Source organism: Nomascus leucogenys, chromosome 16 (assembly GCF_006542625.1).
Source record: "Nomascus leucogenys isolate Asia chromosome 16, Asia_NLE_v1, whole genome shotgun sequence".
In the NCBI taxonomy this organism is placed as follows: Eukaryota; Metazoa; Chordata; class Mammalia; order Primates; family Hylobatidae; genus Nomascus; species Nomascus leucogenys.
This window is the reverse complement of record NC_044396.1, coordinates 78,018,183-78,036,474: the sequence shown is the minus strand read 5'-3', so window position 1 is coordinate 78,036,474 and position 18,292 is coordinate 78,018,183. Positions and strand designations below refer to the sequence as shown.

The 18,292-nt window shown below is 37.8% G+C and overlaps 1 long non-coding RNA gene and 1 pseudogene across 1 annotated transcript in view; both read left to right on the top strand.

The window, feature by feature from the left end:
- Window positions 1-3,644: 3,644 nt before the first annotated feature.
- Window positions 3,645-8,281, top strand: LOC100586990 (annotated as a pseudogene).
- A 635-nt stretch (window positions 8,282-8,916) lies between these two features.
- LOC115830663 overlaps window positions 8,917-18,292 on the top strand; it is a 28,337-nt gene continuing 18,961 nt past the window's right edge. The window contains exons 1-2 of the long non-coding RNA XR_004026212.1: window positions 8,917-9,204; window positions 13,893-14,117. This is a non-coding gene — a long non-coding RNA (uncharacterized LOC115830663). The remainder of the gene's footprint in view (window positions 9,205-13,892; window positions 14,118-18,292) is intronic.

Below are 18,292 nucleotides of genomic sequence, written 5' to 3'. Positions count from 1 at the left end.
ACCTTCTTTTCAGCTCATATTATTATCTGATGTTTTGATTCTAATTGTCCTTGTGGGTATGCTACTTTTATCTCATTGTGGTTTGGATTTGTATTTACTTGATGACTAGTGATGCCAAGCATCTTTTTACATGTTTATTGGCCATTTATTTATCTCTCTTGAAAGAATGTGTCTTTAAATTATTTATCACTTTTAAAATTAGGTTGTCTTTTTTATTATTGATTTGAGGAGTTCCTTATGTATTCTACATACAAATTCCTTATCAGATATATGTCTTGCAAGTATCTTTATAGTCTATTGATTGTCTTTTGACTTTCTTGATAATATTCTTTGAAGCCCAGAAGTTTTTAATTTTGACAAAGCTCAATTGCTAGATTTTTATTTTGTTGCTTGTGCTTTTGGGTGTCATATCTAAAAATCTACTGTCACATCTAAGGTCATGAAAATTTACTCCTATATTTTCTTCTAAGTTTTATTTATAGTTTGAGTTCTTATATTTAGATCTTTAATCCATTTTGAGTTTTTCAAAAAGATACCATAAAGTAAGAATTCAACTTAATTATTTTGCTTATGGCTATTCAGTTTCCCCAGAACTATTTGCTTAAAAGACTACTTTCCCCCTTGAATTATCTTGGCACCTTCATCAAAAATCAGTTGTCCACAGACACCTGTACACATGAATCTTACTGGAGTCATGAGAAAAAGTAGATGGGAAGACTTATCTAAGCCATATGAAGCAGGATGTTTTCACTGAAGCAAGTCTCTCAGGAACACAAACGATGGAGGGATTTCTTAATCATCAGTGTCACTGTTTTCCAGGAACACAGAGCTCAGGTAAAGTTCCACAGTGTCAGGATGACAAGATGAACTCCTTTTGTCCAAGATGAACAAATATAATAGATTGCTGAGCAAGTAAAAGACAAATATAAACCTTCTGAGTGGGATGAAGCAGGATCTAATAAACAGTCTCTCCAGGGCTTTTGTAGGTGTTCCTCCTGAAAAATAAATTCAACCATCTGATGAGAAGTGTTAGCAAAGGTCAATTGTTTTAGAATCCTGAAGTGCAGGTGTCTTAACCAAGCATTCCTGAAATGAAAGAGAGAAATGTTAATGTAAAAGATTGAATTAAAGCAAATAGCCAGGAGTCACACCCTGAGGGCGACAAGTCGAGTGGATTGCAAGAGGTTGGTGAAAAAAAAAATCTTTTGATACATGCAGCACTGGTGTGAAATTACCAGCTAACCAGAGAGGTTACATACTTGGATTTGTATTCGTCTCTTTCAGATGGCAAGTATTTAGCCCACTGCCCTCAGAAAGTTGTTGAATTTAAAATTAGAATTACATAGTATCTGATCAATAGATTATAAAAGTTGAGTTTTTTTTTTCTAGGAAAGGTAGATATTAGTAAAGTCACAGGCTGATTTGTTTAAGATCGTTTTTCCATGTAGGTGCAAGTAGAAAACTATCAACTATAATTCCTTATGGTCTCATTTGATAGAACAGGAATTTCCCAGAGGCTTTTATAATAGGATCAGGTGATGAATAAAATATCTAGCAGTCAGTATGACTAAGAGCAGTGGCTACTGTTTGGGATAAACTAAGAACAGCATTAGGATAAGTATGTTGTGACCTAACAATTATAATAAAGAGGAAAGAAAAGAGAAAAGGTCTGTTATGAGTAGATGACAAGCAAGGGTCTATAGAAAATATGAACAAAAATGATTATGAACAAGTAGATAAGCAAAACAGAAATTAGAAAGAGGTCTTGGTTCCAGCATCTTGAGCAGAATCTGTCCACTGTCTGAAGTCAAATGCTTGTTCCAAAGGTCTTGGGTCAATCATAGCTTTCAAAGATCAGCTGTGTCTACAGGATCACCGAGCATCCTCATGTTGAAGTCCCCTATTAGAGTAGCCTTCCAATTGTATAAAAATCTGAATCACCAAACACTGACTCACTACTTTTTTTGTTGTTGACAATACCTGACAAGGTCTCTTCCAATGAAGACAAGAGAAGTTTTTCGCTGATGCCTCTTCCAATAGATGAAATATCCTGTTTGAAGATCAGAAAAAAAGGTACTTTAGGAAAATGTTGGGCAAAGGTATCCTTAATCCTTTGGATAGGACAGAGAAAGGTATCCTTAATCCTTTGGATAGGACAGAGTATAGTATATGAGCCACTTACAATATTTTGCCATGCCACCATGCAGTAGGGAAGTCTAGCAACAGAGGTAAAATCCCTAAATGCATAGGCCTTCCAGTTACCAATTCATAGGAAGATAACCAATGTGCTTCTGAGCAAGTGGGCTGTATGGCCGTGAGAGCTAGGGGGAGTATCTTTGGCCTAGGGAGCTTAAAGGTTTTAAAAAGCTTTGCTAATTTTAATTTTAAAATGTAGTTTGTCTATTCAACCTTTCTAGAAGATTGTGGGTGGTAAAGACCGGTAAGAAATACTGTTTTACAGAGTTCTTTTACAATGGTTTTTGTTAAGGGAGTGCTCAATCACTTGATATAAAATTTGCGATGTCCCCGCTTGAAAACACAAAATCAAGCAGCTTTTTTGGTGTCTGTAAGGGTTATAACTTTTCAGCAAGGACATGCTATAGCCTCTCCTGAAAATGGATATACAAAACTAAAACAAATGTAAATCTCACAGAGGCTGTAAGCTGGATAAAATTCATTTGAAGATATTCAAAGTGAGACATTGGGTCCTGGCCATGTTTAATCTTTATAATTTTTTCCAGGATTGTGTGGTTGACAGGTGACACATAACCTGAAAATAGCCTCAGCTTCTTTTTAAAGTTTTCTCACTAATGGTCATTAAAAATACTAACTGATTTTTATATTCCATGATGAGTAGTTTCATGAAGAAATTTAGTTAATATCCACTTGAAATGATCTGGTGCCATAAGCAACCACCTTGAGCGTTTCAGAGATTATATCAATGAAGAGTGCAACCGGAATTTTTCCACTCTTCTTTTTCACAGTTTCACCAGAGATTTATCCTTTGAGGGTTTAGCTTGTTGAGCATAATGATCTGCTTGAGTATTTCCTTTAAGTGGCCTCTCTTTCCATAAGTTCCAACATTTATAGTCATCTCTGTAGGTAGTAGGAGTGCATCTAAAAGTTTCTTCACTTATTGTCCATTTTTAGAAGGGTCCAAGCAGAGATAAGAAACCCCCTTGTCATGAAAGCATACCAAAGTCATGTACTACTCCAAAAGCATATCTGCTATCTATCCACCTATCCATCTATCTATTTACTTTCTCTCTGGAATTTAGCTAGTTGACAAACACTACTAAGTGCAAGAAGTTCTGCAATATGGGATGATTTAAATTCTAGTAGAGTACTACATTCTAAAACCTATCTTCTTAAATTATTGATGGCACATCCTGTTTACTAACTTCTAGTTTCAGTTTTGAGATATGATTCACCAACAAATATTAGATCAGGTTTCCCAGTGGGATCTTTAATATATCTGAGTGAGGAAAATAAATTTCCCTAACTGAAATTAGACAATCATGATGTTGCACTTATTTCAGGTGGAGCAGGACAGTGGTAGGACTCAGTGTGTTGCAGGTATCAATAGTAATGTGACAGGAAGATAGATAGAGTATTAGATGCTAGTAAGTTGGCCAAAAAGTGTTATGTATACTCAGTCAATAGTAATGTCTGTGCTGCATGAGGAATCATGAGGTCAAGCAGAGAGCCTAGAATTAGTTCAGTACAAGCACTGAAAAGTTTTGTAGCTGTTACCTGTTGTCTTAAGTCAAGAAGGATAAGCCACCACAACTGAGTCAAAATTGAGGCTATGGTGAGCAACAGGTTTTTCACGAATCTCATGAAACTGAGCTAAAACCCTAAGGGCATGTCCATAACACTCATGCACAAATTAATGGGATGGCTTTTTGTATAATAGTTAGGGATGACTAAGGAAGGAGGCTGTTGAAGAGCTTTCTTCAGATTACGGAAGTCCTGCTCATGTTTGAGCTCCCAGATCAGAGACTGGGACTTAGCCAAGTTATAAAGAGATATTGCAATCACAGAAAAAATTTGGTCCCCATTGTCTGCCATATCTAGTCATATCTAGAGGAGCTCTCTGTTGCCACCGTTAAAAGGGTCTAGAAAAAGTTTTCGTAGTCTAAAAGGAGATAATGCTTTTTCCTCCTTAAATGGGTCATGCCACAAATAACAGGCTGTGTTCTGGAAAATTTATAGTATTTCTAAATATTAGGTTCTTTTTCTGCTAGGGCTGAGAGCAATTAAGTGGAACCCTTTTTATAGGCCTCCTTGTTTACTAAACAAAGAGATCATCTACATATTGTAAAATAAACTTATGAATCATGTAAATTTTGATTGTGGACCTGAGGAAAATAGGAGGGGGGTTCAGTGAACCTCAGAAGCATGGATGTCTAGGTATATTGTTGTTCTAGCCAGAGGAAGGCAAAAGGGTATATCCTGGTCTACAGGCACACTCAAGAAATGCCAAGCAAAGATCTACAACAGTGATGCAAATGACGTTAGGCAGAATTGATGACAAGATGGTAGTGGAGTTAGGAACTAAAACCCACTGGTCTCTGAAGCTGGCACTAACAACAGTCTTAAAAGACTCATGCCAGTGTTCTACCCTGTGATTCTCCTTATGACAAACTACACTTTAGAGAGCATAACACAAAAGAGTAACACAAATGAGCGCAAATAAGGGATGAAAAGAAGGGCTTGGTTTTGCCAACAATGCCAAACAAATGGTAAGGAATAATGAAACCAGGGTGTCAAACATGGAATAAATAGCCAAAGAACTCACCACAAATAGAGCGGAGTGCAGACCTGGTGCTGACTCAGCAACATCACTGTGGACTTGATAAGTGGCAAACAATAAGGCACAAGGGGTTCTGCCCCAGTTGAAGGCTAGGGTCTGAGGTGATAGGCAGAGCAGATTTTATCTTGAGGTAATTTCCAAGAAAACTGTGGAAATAAATAAAAGTCACTCAAATGAGAACAAACAGATGTTATTTATTCAGAGTTTGCTAAACAAAAGAGTCACCAATCATCAATTATGTTTGGCAGAGACTCAAATGCAGGTAAAGTGATGGGAAAGCTGTACAGTGGGAAAAGGGAAGGGATTAGGTATGCCTAATTGGTGGCTGTTGGCATGGGGAAATTAGAAACAGGCTAACTAGAAGTAGATCATCCTATGTGATTTGTTAGGAGTGCATATTTGGCTTCCTATGATTGCTTCTAAGTTAGAAATACAAGCAAAAATTATGGAATCTGGCAATTATTGACCAAGTCCTTACTGATGTTGAAGAGGTTGGGGTTCGGCTTCATAGACTGGTTGTTACAGAAGTTGTGGTCAAAGTTGTATTTTTAGATATGGTTTGGCAATTGTATATTCACTCTCCCACCACTCACTGAGTTTTCGAAGATAAGATGTTGATCATATTGGTAATGCTGTCCACAGTGTTCGTTACTTCCCCAATAAGGGCGTGCATCACTGGAGCATTTTGCCAAAATTTCTGAGTAGTCCAAAGAGTGGCTTATCCAAAGAGATAGTTGGACCATGAATGTTTAGCTGGAATGATAGTAAGTTCTTCTAGGCTTATAACAAATCCTCAAACTTGAACTTGCAGTGATTCTTCAAATCCTAGGGGGTAAAGACCAGCAACAGGGCAACCTAGAGTCCCAATAAGGATCCAGGCAGTGAGATTTTAGTTCCCAGTGACTACAAGTCTAGAGGAACAAATAAAAATAGAATCGTTTTTAAGGCTGTTAGTTTGTAGCCAGATGCTGAAGGAAACTGGAATAATTGAAAATCTGGTAAAGGTTGACAATCTGTGCAAGGTTAACAATCTGTGCAGATAAGTACCAAACTGATTTTCCACAGTGATAGAGAAAGCTTGGCTACAAAGTTTGCATATTGATCAGTTACCAGCAGTTTACTAAGAGGCACTACATAGCTCAAACAAACACAAATTAACAGAATCAGAATCTGATAATCCAGAAGGATGTGCTATGATTTCCATGGAAATACAAATTTCTTTCTACAGTTACTCCTCCTCTTTTGATCAAAGACAATCTCAAAGAAAGATTATTCTTGATCACAAATTAAGGTTGGTCTCATGAGATTTGGCCTGGTTATTTGCATAGGTGCAGCAAGAGTGGCAATTTACATGTAGATCATATTATATTTGCTTTGCTGGAAGTTTTCATAAAAGAATGTCAAATTGGACTTTTCAAAGCCTCTAGAGGATAAGAAGCCAAGCCAACAACTCACATCAGATTTCACATGCAGTACCTATTGATTTGGCAGGCGTTCCTTTCATCTTGAGATCCCACAAATATCCTAAGATTCCACAGCCTGCTGGGAAGTGACATTCCTTGCTCACCTACAAAGCTGTGAACCCTTGCAAAGCCAGGTTTCAAGCCAGTTTTCACAAGAGGAGCTTTGTAAGCATTGGCTCCATAAGGTCAACTTTAGTTCCTTAAATGTGACTGGTCATATCCGATCAAATAAGCGTCATTCTCAAATATGACATCCAGGCAAAACCTTGGTTGTATTACCAATGTTTTTGTTCATGTCCTGTTAACAAGGAGGACAGACTCTATGGTATCTATGCAAATAACTATATTGCCATGAAGATAACAAGACTCAAGGAGAATTTCCAAATTTTGAATGGGTGAGTCAGGGAAGAAAAGAAAGAAGTTTCATTTCTGTTTACAAGAAATTAGCATAGTCTATAAAATTGTTTGAGTGATAGCTTAAGAGAAAAAGAAAAGAAATTCTTATTTCCAGAAAATAGAGCAATAAAACATTAACAATATTTCAAATAAAAATCATAATCATCTGCTCATTCAGTTGTATAAAATTAACTCTTCTTCCACCTGATCTTGTATTGTTTAATGAGTGCATCTGCTTCTCAACTAGACGTCTGCAACTCTTGAATCAGTCCAATGGTATGATTTCATAGTCATTTAAACAATGCCATCAGAAATCTGTTCCCCAGAGTATATGGTATGATCCTTTTCTACCAGAGTCTAAGATTGTTCTTTTTTGCTGAAGATAGAACACCTTAGCCTATAATTGGATTTTATGGAAACATCAATGTAAAACAGAACAAACAAAACTATCAGTAGATGACAAAAGTCTAAAAATGGCTATCATGTACATATTATTGATAATTTTCAAAAGTGAATAATTGAATAGAGTTCATTATAAGAATAATGCAATTGACAAACACATCTGGTTGTTTCTGTTGTACAAAACAAAATAAATTCAATCCGAAAAACATTTTAGAGAAAATATCTATAAATACAAGGTATTGGCAATATTTTCAAAGAGGCTATATTACATCCAATTTATAGAAATGCTTATATATCACCTTACAAAGAAAACATTTTCATATATAACATAAAAATCCTGAGCCATTAGATGCCACAAATACCTAGCACTTCATTAGAATTTACTAAAAATATATCTAAGTTATGAAGTAAATAGAGTCAGTACATCTGAAGTAGATTCTAAACATTAGAGTATTCATAAAAATGCATAGATAAGTGAACTGAATCCTTAACGTAGAACTACCAGCCTATCATATACTGGTTCCAAATAAAAGAAGTAAAGTTGCAACAAAGTTAAAGTTTGAAAATATAATTATTTATGACTGATAACACTATACTGCTTTTATCTAACATCAAGCAAAGCGACACCAGGACTCCGATAAATAGAAATATATCATGGGCAGTGAAAACATGAACAATTCTGGGGTTTGCGTTGTCATCTCTTATAGCATCTCCTGTTTCCCTGGCAATCCTCAGAACCCAGACAGGAGCGTGGCCCCATCAGTGCATGTTGAAGGGCGAAGGCCTGGTACAGAGAATTATCCATTTCAAGCAGAAGGAAAACGGACCAGTTGTGGTGTTGGGACACATTACAGGATTGCCTGAAGGCCAGCAGATTCCATGTTCATCAGTTTGCAAATAACATACAAGGCTGTACCAGTGCAGGTCCTCACTTTAATCCTCTATCCCCAAAACATGGTGGACCAAAGGATCAAGAGAGGCATGTTGAACACCTGGGCAAAGTGACTACTGGCAAAGATGGTGCAACGATGTGTCTATCCAAGATTCTATGATCTCGCTCTCAGGAGGCCACTCCATCATTGGCCACACAATGGTGGTCCATGAAAAACCAGATGACTTGGGCAAAGATGGAAATGAAGGAAGTACAAAGATGGAAAATGCTGGAAGTTATTTGGCTTGTGGTTTATTTGGGAATTCCCAGTAAACATTCCCTAGGATGAGGTCTGAGTGCCAGTAACACATCTGTTACTCTGCTAGCTAAACATTTAACACTGTAATCTTAAAAATGTAAAGAAAAAAAAACACACACATTCACAATTCTCTAGAAACTTCTTATGTAGAATACAGTTTTAAACATGTTTATGTTAATGACATTTTACCCATACAAATTTAACCTGTGCAAACATGAGCATCTCTTCTGATTGGACAATGCTTCCTAGACATCTTGTCAATGATAACATATCAAATAATCCTAACGATTTCCAACTCTTGTCTTCTCCCACGGTGAAAGAACACATCTTTGCAACTTTCCAGAGGTCCTCTGGGAAATCTCAAAGGCGATTTTGGGCACTGAGGAGGCTGAGAAGACTGTGCTTGACTGTTAGCTGAAACAACTTTTGGCTGTTTGGCAGAGGACTAACAGGCCCTCTGCTTTATGTGAATTTCTCACTTTAACTTGTTTGCTTCATTTTGGGTGCAGACCCAGCCCCATGTGCCTGACCACAAACTAACATTTCCTGTCTCAGTTCTCCTATTCATATAATGTTTCAGGATGTTTGTTAAGTTTTAAGAATTCCCTCCCACCCCCAGATTTTCGCAGGGTTTTATTGATTTCCCCTCAACTTTCCACAGGTATCTTAAAAGCTTTGCTCACTCATCCCTTCTCTGACTTAGGATTTGAGCATCTTTCTGTTATGCTGTTGCCCCACTCCTATTGCAATACTCCCCTTCTTAAGAAAGTTTTTCTAGACTAATGTCTATATTAAACTTCTTTTCTTTGACAATAATGATGCCATGACTTGGACAAAACGCCCATTGCCCCTGGCTCCTGCTTTCTTCACCCAGTGCTGCCTTATTGGACTCCTTGTGCCTCTCCTTGGCTGGGGAAATCAGGATCCACAGTGGTAAGTTATGATTTCTAATCCAGTGTTCCAGACATCTGTCTATTGTAGCACAGTGAGAAGTTGACTTATATTTCTCTCATTTTTGTCATTTTCTTCTGTTTTTCTATCTTTCCCTTCTGCCTTTTCTGAGTGTGGTGAAGCCCCTCATTCTCTCCCGAGAATCATACCTAAGTTGAAATCCCAAGGCCTCTAGCACCGGCAGGTGTCCCTTCCATTATCATGAGAAACCGTCAATTTGGCTGTTGTTCTCCAGACCTCTCAACTGTGGGGTGTGCTCTGTGTTACTATGGTAATAATTCCACCCACTTTCTTCAAAAAAAAAAAAAGGCAATATTTTTCAACTTAAATTTCAATGGCTTCTTTGGAGAATGTATAATTTGTCTAAATTGCCTCATTCTGCAAAGGGCAATTGAATCCTGTGCCACCAAGATCTCATCCAAGCAATAGATGCTTTGTTGGTGGTGGTGGGCATTTGGTACAAAGTGGCAGAAAAAAAAAATGCTCTCTCTCAAAAACTTTTCAGCGACCATTGCTTCTTTCAAAGACAGCCTTCCTTCCCCAATCTGTGACCTGTGTCTTCTCATCACCTATCCCCCAATCTCTCTTTTCTACCATCTTCCATGTTCCCTTCAGCTTCCTTTAATCCTTGGATCTTCCTCTTTTAACCCTCTATCTCCTCCACCTTTCCATCCACTCCTGCCAGATCTTTCCTCTCCCATTCTGGCCCCTCAATTCCTTATAATCCCTTGAGCTTTAAGTCCTGTCCCTTCATGGGAGGCTCTAGAGAAGCCCAGGGGCACTAAGAGCAACAGCCTGAGGCTAAAAAGGCTCACTGGAAACAGGCTGAATGTTTTATCCACTCAGGTGGGCTCTGGAGACACCAGATGACCGCTTGGTCTCTCCTCCATGCCTCCCTTGAAATTGAGTCCACAGCTTCCCTAGAATTATACACCAGAGCCAAGGGTAGCTTATGGGTCTCCTACACAAATATTGGTGAAGATGCTTCAGTTCTCATATTGAACAGGTTACTTCAACTTGCCTCATCTACCAAAAATATTATCCTTGTAAAAATATAAAGGTGAGGCAACGATGATTGTTTGTTTGTTTGTTTTCTGAGATGGAGTCTCGCTCTGTCGCTAGGCTGGTGTACAGTGGCGCAATCTCGGCTCACTGCAATCTCTACCTCCCAGGTTCAAGCGATTCTCCTGCCTCAGCCTCCAAAGTAGCTGGGATTACAAGCGCATGCCACCATGCTCAGCTAATTTTTGTATTTTTAGTAGACACTGTGTTTCACCATGTTGGCCAGGATGGTCTTGATCTTCTGACTTCATGATCTGACCGCCTTGGCCTCCCAAAGTGCTGAGATTACAGGCATGAGCCACCTTGCCCAGTCAATACTGTTTTTTTATATGAATCAGTGAGTTTTGCATTTCTGTGATTATGCCTAAGTCATGGCTAAAATTTAAAAATTAAAGCTGTAAGTTGGCTATGTCTGCCTATATGTTTATGTATGTGTGTGCATGTGCACATATATTTTGTTTGTGTAATATTTTCCTACCTCCAGATGGTATTACCACATTAAATTATAAAACACCTTAAATAAGCTCCTTTTGGATTGTCTTAGAGATGAATGAGAGCCTACATAAGTTAAGTATTCTTGAACTTCCTTGAAATTAGGAAAATCAAATTTTTAATATCAATGTGAAAAAAGTATTTTTATAAAAGCTTAACAAAATGTTAAAAAAATTCAAGTTCACCTAATTTAGATAAACCTTTGGCCATTGAGAGTAGTTTAATATAATTGATTTAATAAATATAGCTATGTCTTCTGAGTTGTCCACATGGTAAGAATACGTTTTTGTTCTACTTGAGTATTTTTTTCCTAAACCTACACAAATATACCGAATCTCTTTGCTTGATAATCTAAATATATTCTTGGTATATTCTAACTATATGTTCGATATAGTCATGACAATATTATGTCTCATGATTATCATGTTTTTTTTTTATTATTTTTATTTTTTTGAGACGGAGTCTCACTCTGTCGCCCAGGCTGGAGTGCAGCGGCACGATTTCGGCTCACTACAACCTCTGCCTCCCAGGTTCAAGAGATTCTCCTGCCTCAGCCTCCCGAGTAGCTGGGACTACAGGTGACTGCCATCACATCTGGCTAATTTTTGTATTTTTAGTAGAGACGGGGTTTTACCACGTTGGCCAGGCTGGTCTCCAACTCCTGACCTTATGCTTGTGATCCACCTGCCTCAGCCTCCCAAAGTGCTGGGATTACAGGCATGAGCCACTGCGCCCAGTCAATCATGTTATATCTGAAAATGTTTTCTCTATAAAAACTATGCCCATCCACTTTCATAAATTTGATGTAATATCCACCCTTTTTTGAAAATAAAATTAATTATTATGTTTACACATATTTTCTCTGAAACTTTTTGTAGCAACTTTAAGTGCCATAACGACAATTAAATTTTTCTGTCAATGTATTATTTTTATAGCAACCTTTCATCAGATCTTTTACTTTCAAAAATTATCAAAAATACGTTAACCACAGCAATTTTAAGTCTTTTGTTATCTATGGAGGACTTTGTTCCAACAAAAAAGGACTGACTCAGAGGTACGTGGAAAAGGATTATGCTAGGTGCTCTTGTGTAAAAGTTTCTAATTACGTTAAGTAACTTTGGGACCAAAACAGTGAACTGAGTTAGGAATCCCAGAACTCTAGTTGAAAAAGAGATGGGTTCATAGGCCTACTAATCTGGGATCAAGTGGGACAAGAACTAATTACACAGGAGTGAATGAATTGATGATGGATAATTATGGGACTTTTTTGGAATAGGGCTATTCCTTTAATGTACTATTTTCTTTTTTTTTCTCTAGACAGATTTTTGCTCTTATTGCCCAGGCTGGAGTGCAATGGCATGATCTCAGCTCACTGCAACCTCTGCCTCCCAGGTTCAAGCAGTTCTCCTGTCTCAGCCTCCCGAGTAGCTGGGATTACAGGGGAGTGCCACCACACCTGGCTATTTTTGTATTTTTTGTAGTGACGGGTTTTTGCCATGTTGGCCAGGATGGTCTCTATCTCTTGACCTCGTGATCTGCCCGCCTTGGCCTCCCAAAGTGCTGGAATAACAGACGTGAGCCACCACGCCTAGCCTAATATTCTATTTTCTGTACATAAGAAAACCCCTCCTCTTTTTTTTAAGCTATTCATCACTCATAACAATTTCATAGACTATGCTAATTTCTTGTAAACAGAAATGAAACTTTTCTTCCTTGACTCACTCATTCAAACTTTGGAAATTCTCCTTGAGTCTTCTTATTTTCATGGCAATATGGTTATTTGCATAGATTCCATAAGAGTCTGTCCTCTTTGTTAACAGGGAACAAAAACATTGGTAATACAACCAAGGCTTTGCCTAAATGTCATATTTGAGAGTGACACTTATTTAAGCAGATATGACCAGACACTTTTAAGGAACTAAGGTTGACCTTAGAGGGCCAATGCTTACAAAGCTCCTCTTGTGAAAACTGGCTTGAAACCTGGCTTTACAGGGTTCTCAGCTTTGCAGGTGAGCAAGGAATGTCACTTCCCAGCAGGCTCTGGAATCTTAGGATATTTGTGGGATCTCAAGATGAAAGGAACGCCTGCCAAATCGATAGGTACTGCATGTGAAATCTGATGTGAGTTGTTGGCTTGGCTTCTTATCCTCAAGAGGCTTTGAAAAGTCTAATTTGACATTCTTTTATGAAAACTTCCAGCAAAGCAAATATAATATGATCTATATGTAAATTGCCACTCTTGCTGCACCTATGCAAATAACCAGGCCGAATCTCATGAGACCAACCTTAATTTGTGATCAAGAATAATCTTTCTTTGAGATGGTCTTTGATCAAAAGAGGAGGAGTAACTGTAGAAAGAAAATTTGTGTTTCCATGGGAAATCATAGCACATCTTTCTGGACTATCAGATTCTGATCCTGTTAATTTGTGTTTGAGCTATGTAGTGCCTCTTTGTAAACTGCAGGTAACTGACAGTTATGCAAACTCTCTCTTCTCCGGTAGAGATTTAATTGACTTTCTCTCACACTATGGGAAAGCCAGTTTTTGTAACTACTAATAAATTGTACTTGAATCTGTTATCTTGCACAAATTGTCCACTTTTACTAAATTTTCAAATCTTTCAATTTCCCTCAATATCTAGCCACAAACCCCTAAACTAATGTTCCAATTTTTCTCCTTTTTTGTTACTGATAGTCACTGAGAAAACCTTACTATCCAGATCACAACTGAGACCCTAAGTTGCCTTGTGGCTGGCCCCCAGGCTCTGAAGAATTACTGCAAGCTCAAGTCTGATGACTTGTTATAAACCTATAAAGACCCATCATTGCTAGCAGACTATTCATGGTTCTCTTTTTCTCTGGACAAGCCCTGACTGGACCACAAAAAAACAATGGGGAAATGCCCAGATCACGCATGTTCTGATAGAAGAGGTAATCCAGGCTCTGGGCAACATTACCAAGAGCATCAAAATGCTCAAAGAGCAATGCTACATGATCAAAAGGGCTCATCCACTAACCCCTTGAAACCCCCTGAAATGGATACCCTTGGGTTCAACTTCTGTCTTTTCTCACTTTAATATCTCCTTCTATATTAACATTTCTCTTTTTTCCTTTTAGGCAGCCCACTTTTAAGATGCCTGATCTGAAGGACAGTAAAACAACTGACCTTTGCCAGCATGCCAAACAGATGGTTTAACTAGTCCTCCAGGAACAACACAGTTACTCAGCCATCTCCTACTTGAGATTCTCCTTGTCTCTCTGTTCAAGGACACCTTTTCTGAGCCTTTCTTGAACAAGAGTGGAGGACTGATAGGGCGATTAAACTCTGTCCTTAACACAACCTTAGGTTGGTTTGCCTAAACTACTAGGTTCTCAAATCTGTATGAACCTCCTCCAGCATTCTAATTTGTTTGCTCTGTCTTAGACCCAGAATCCCACCCCATGTGCCTAACCATAAACCAATCTTCCTGCCTTAACTTCTCTGCTACCAATATTTGATGTAGCCCAGTAAGTTTCAGCATCATCCCTCACCTCCCCACAGTCCCCCACCCCACCCCTCCACACACACCCCAACTCTTAGCATCAAACCCCCTTCCATTTTCCACAAGCATCTCTCCCAAGGTCTCTGCATATAAAAGCTGTGTTTGCTCATCCCATGCCTGAGACTTTCCTGGCTTAGATCTTGAGCATCTTTCTATTGTAAGAAAGATTCTCCCTTAGTAAAGATTTCCTCACTTAACTTCAGATTTGTACATGTTTTTTTCCTTGACAGTGCAAAAGATACCATTTAGGATTTGATTTTCAGAAGGTAAAATATAAAACATTGTCAGGAAATTTGGATACTTAATTAAGTAGGATAATAGATTACTGAGAAATAGTACTTGGTTATCTATTTAATCAAATGATGAAAAATAATTTTAGAATAGATATAGGAGGTAACGTAATTGCAAAGAACTTCATCTCTTTTATATGAAGACTGTTCTCTTAAATAATCAAGGACTCAAAAAAAGTCAGCACAAAGCACAGAAATTTATTCTGATGAGATTCTGAATGTTTATCTTCTAAGCAGATTACTCAGAAGGTAAAGAAAATTATACGAGCTCTTATTAAGATAATATGCTAATCCAAAGAAATTATTTTAATAGAGCATAAAACAAATTCTAGTTTTGCATCTGCATATTTGATACTAATGCTTATATTAAACATTTTGTAAATAAACCCATTAAACTTTAGCCAGCTGTGACTACAAGAAATAAAACTTCCTGTCCATGAACCTTCTACAGCTTTCTCTACCTAGTTAGGGTTTTGTAGGGTTTTGCCCTACACTTTCCCCTTTCTCATCCTGGAATAACTACTCATTTTACTTCAGAAAAAAAATTACTCCTGTTTTCCTTAACAAAAAAATATCCTGCATACCTTGCACTCAAAATGTTCCTTTCTGCCACAGTCACTGTCTACTAGAATCTCATTCATCTCATTGACATATATTGATTATAACTTTTTTTTTTTTTTTTTTTGAGACAGAGTCTTGCTCTATCGCCCAGGCTGAGTGCAGTGGCGTAATTTCGGCTCACTGCAACCTCCGCCTCCCAGGTTCAAGCAGTTCTCCTGCCTCAGTCTCCTGAGTAGCTGGGATTACAGGTGTGCACCACCATGCTTGGTTAATTTTTGTATTTTTAGTAGAGACGGGGTTTCACCATGTTGGTCAGGCTGGTCTCAAACTCCTGACCTTGTGATCCGCCCACCTCAGCCTCCCAAAGTGCTGGGATTACAGGCGTGAGCCACCGTGCCCGGCCTTGATTATTTTTAACTACAGTAACTCCTATTGCATAGACAAACCTTGGAGGTAGTATAAAAGTTACTGGATATGTATTAAAACTGCCAGTTAGATTTTATTCAAACTGCTGCAGTAGGGGAGAGAGGTTTCTGTATGGAACTGAGCTCAACTTCTAATACAGCAAAGACAGTTGTGGATTTATAGCCAAGGAGTAGAGCAAGGTGGTAAGAAGATAGAAATTTACTAAGAACTTAACTAGATATCAAAGGTAGAGGGATTCTTGCTAAACTGGCTTAATAAAATTATTTTTAATAATAAAACTGTTAATAAAGCTATTAATAATAAAACTACTTTCTAAAACTAAGATATCCAGAGTGGAGAGTGAGAAACTTGATCAAATATCCAGTAGTCTAATATCAAGAATTAGTAAATTCTTGATAAATTCTCTAAGCAGGAATCTTTGCTAAAACTGGGCTGGGCAGGCCAAGGTCAAAGTCTACTTAGGAAGAATGCTCCAAGGAGCCTAACTCAAGTTTGGTCAAGGGAAGAGTCTTTTTCAGTGGGTAATTGTGAACTATTTTCATACACACTGTTTCGTAGCAGACTAACAGATCTTATGAATATACATCTCATAATTTTTGCAGTAATAAACATCCCTATAATACAACTCACTGTAGCAAAAAAAAAAAAAAACATGCTCATTAACACACCCAAATATATAGACTCTCCGTATTATATAAAAATAAGCAAAAAGTCTATAAGCAGAAAATTATACTTAGTAATTAATGCTTCAGTATTTTATGACAGTTAATCTAGGTATCTAATGAATGCCCATTAATTAACCAAATTTAGCATCAGTCTAAAGTTTTATGTTATCAAAAGATCTTGGTCTTGAGCCAGGATGACACACTATAAAATGTAATTAACATTTGTCAAAACAGTGATTCAATTTAACTAACTGCAAACTTATATTTTTATAATTATAAACATATAGTAACTAAAATGATGATAGATTATTAAACCAAGAATCCTGTATAAACTGAGGAAGAATGTGCCTAAGTAGATTAAAATGTATGCTTGTGTAATACCTAATACTGAGAACTCAGAAGACATAACTGTTTTAATTAAACCAACAAAATAAAGCTACTCTCATTTGCCAAAATTTACCTAAATTATGTAACTTAAATTCTTAGAATATTTGAGCTAGTATCTACAAGCCTATTAAAAGTAGAAATGCAATTATCTTAATTTCCAGAAATTGTTGAGTATTTTTATATAAGACCTTAGTGAGTTCTAAGTCAATCAGAAAATAGTACCTTTAAAAATTTTGATAATCTAATTTAGTAATACCATCTGGAGGCAGGAAAATATTACATACCCACAGACACATACATACAGATCTAGAGAACTTATCATTTTAATTCTAAAATCTCAGCCATAGACCAGAAATACATAACTCGTTTCTATAAAAAGGGCTCTTTTCATTCGACTGGGTAGAAATTCTTGATTGAGTTCAAAATAGAGAAAAAAAATAGACAAACAAACAAAAATAACAAACCCAATTTTCTGGCATCTTTCTGACCTAACAGAGACACAATATCTGCAAACCATGTAATTCATTTACAGAGATTACCAAGTGACCACACACACACACACATACACACAAATCCAGCACTAGAGATCAACTGCATACTCAATGAAAATTAAATTCCTACCATGCTACCAACAGACAAGAATCTGGAACATTGAATTAGGAATAGAGCTCACCTTTAGGTCCCCGTATTACCAGTCACAAATGGAGCACAAAGGCTCCAAGTGTCCTTATTACCTGGGTGGAGCAGATGGAGATCTGAAGGCATGGTCCCATTTTGAGTCATGGCACCAATCCTGTCAAAAGAAACAGACAAGTTGAAAGATTGCTTTTATTTAGTCTATTGCAATAGGAAAACCACCCTTATCTGAAGATGATGGGAATGGCTCAGCCTCTTAGGCAGTTTGGCTTTTATAGGGAGGGGTAAACAAATGCAAATGATGTGGTTTAACACTGTGGTCAGTTGCAAACTGCAGATGTCACAGTTTGTTAACTTTCCAAAACATTTGGAAATGTTTTTCTCAGTAGTGGTTGTGGTTCTTCTTAGTAAGCTTCAGAGAGCAGAGATATTATCTCAGCTTATCAGCTATGAGACAAAGAACAGGATGTAGATTTTTTTGCGTTGTCAGCAGGTTTTGTCAGCAGATGAAAGGGGATAGTTTGTGGTAGGCCTTGTCACGCTTAACCAAAGATCTTCTAGAAGAGTTTCACACAGAGATAACATCAAACAGAAAAACCAGAAACAGGAAGGAGGCTGTGGCTGTTCCCGCCCCCACCCCTACCCCAAGTAAGACTGAGAGGCTGAGGCACACCTCCTTGCAGCCTAGCTCACTTACTTGCATGTGATGCACTTCCTTCCCGTGCCTGCCTGTCCCCACCCCACCTTTCTTACACATAGCCTTTCTTGCCCTGTGAATACCCATTTCTACACCTCTCTATTTGCACTCATGCTGACTCAATCAGTGTGTCACCTCATCCCTCCGAGGCTAGTGTACTACCTTCCAAAATGGCCGCCTTCCTTCCACTCTTTTTTCTCACAATTTAGTTTCCACAGAGAAGCCAGAATGAACAAAAGTGAAAATCTGATTTTGTTACCAATGTGTTCAAAATTTTTCTGTCTCTCCCTATTGCCCTTCAAGGAAAGCCTATGCTG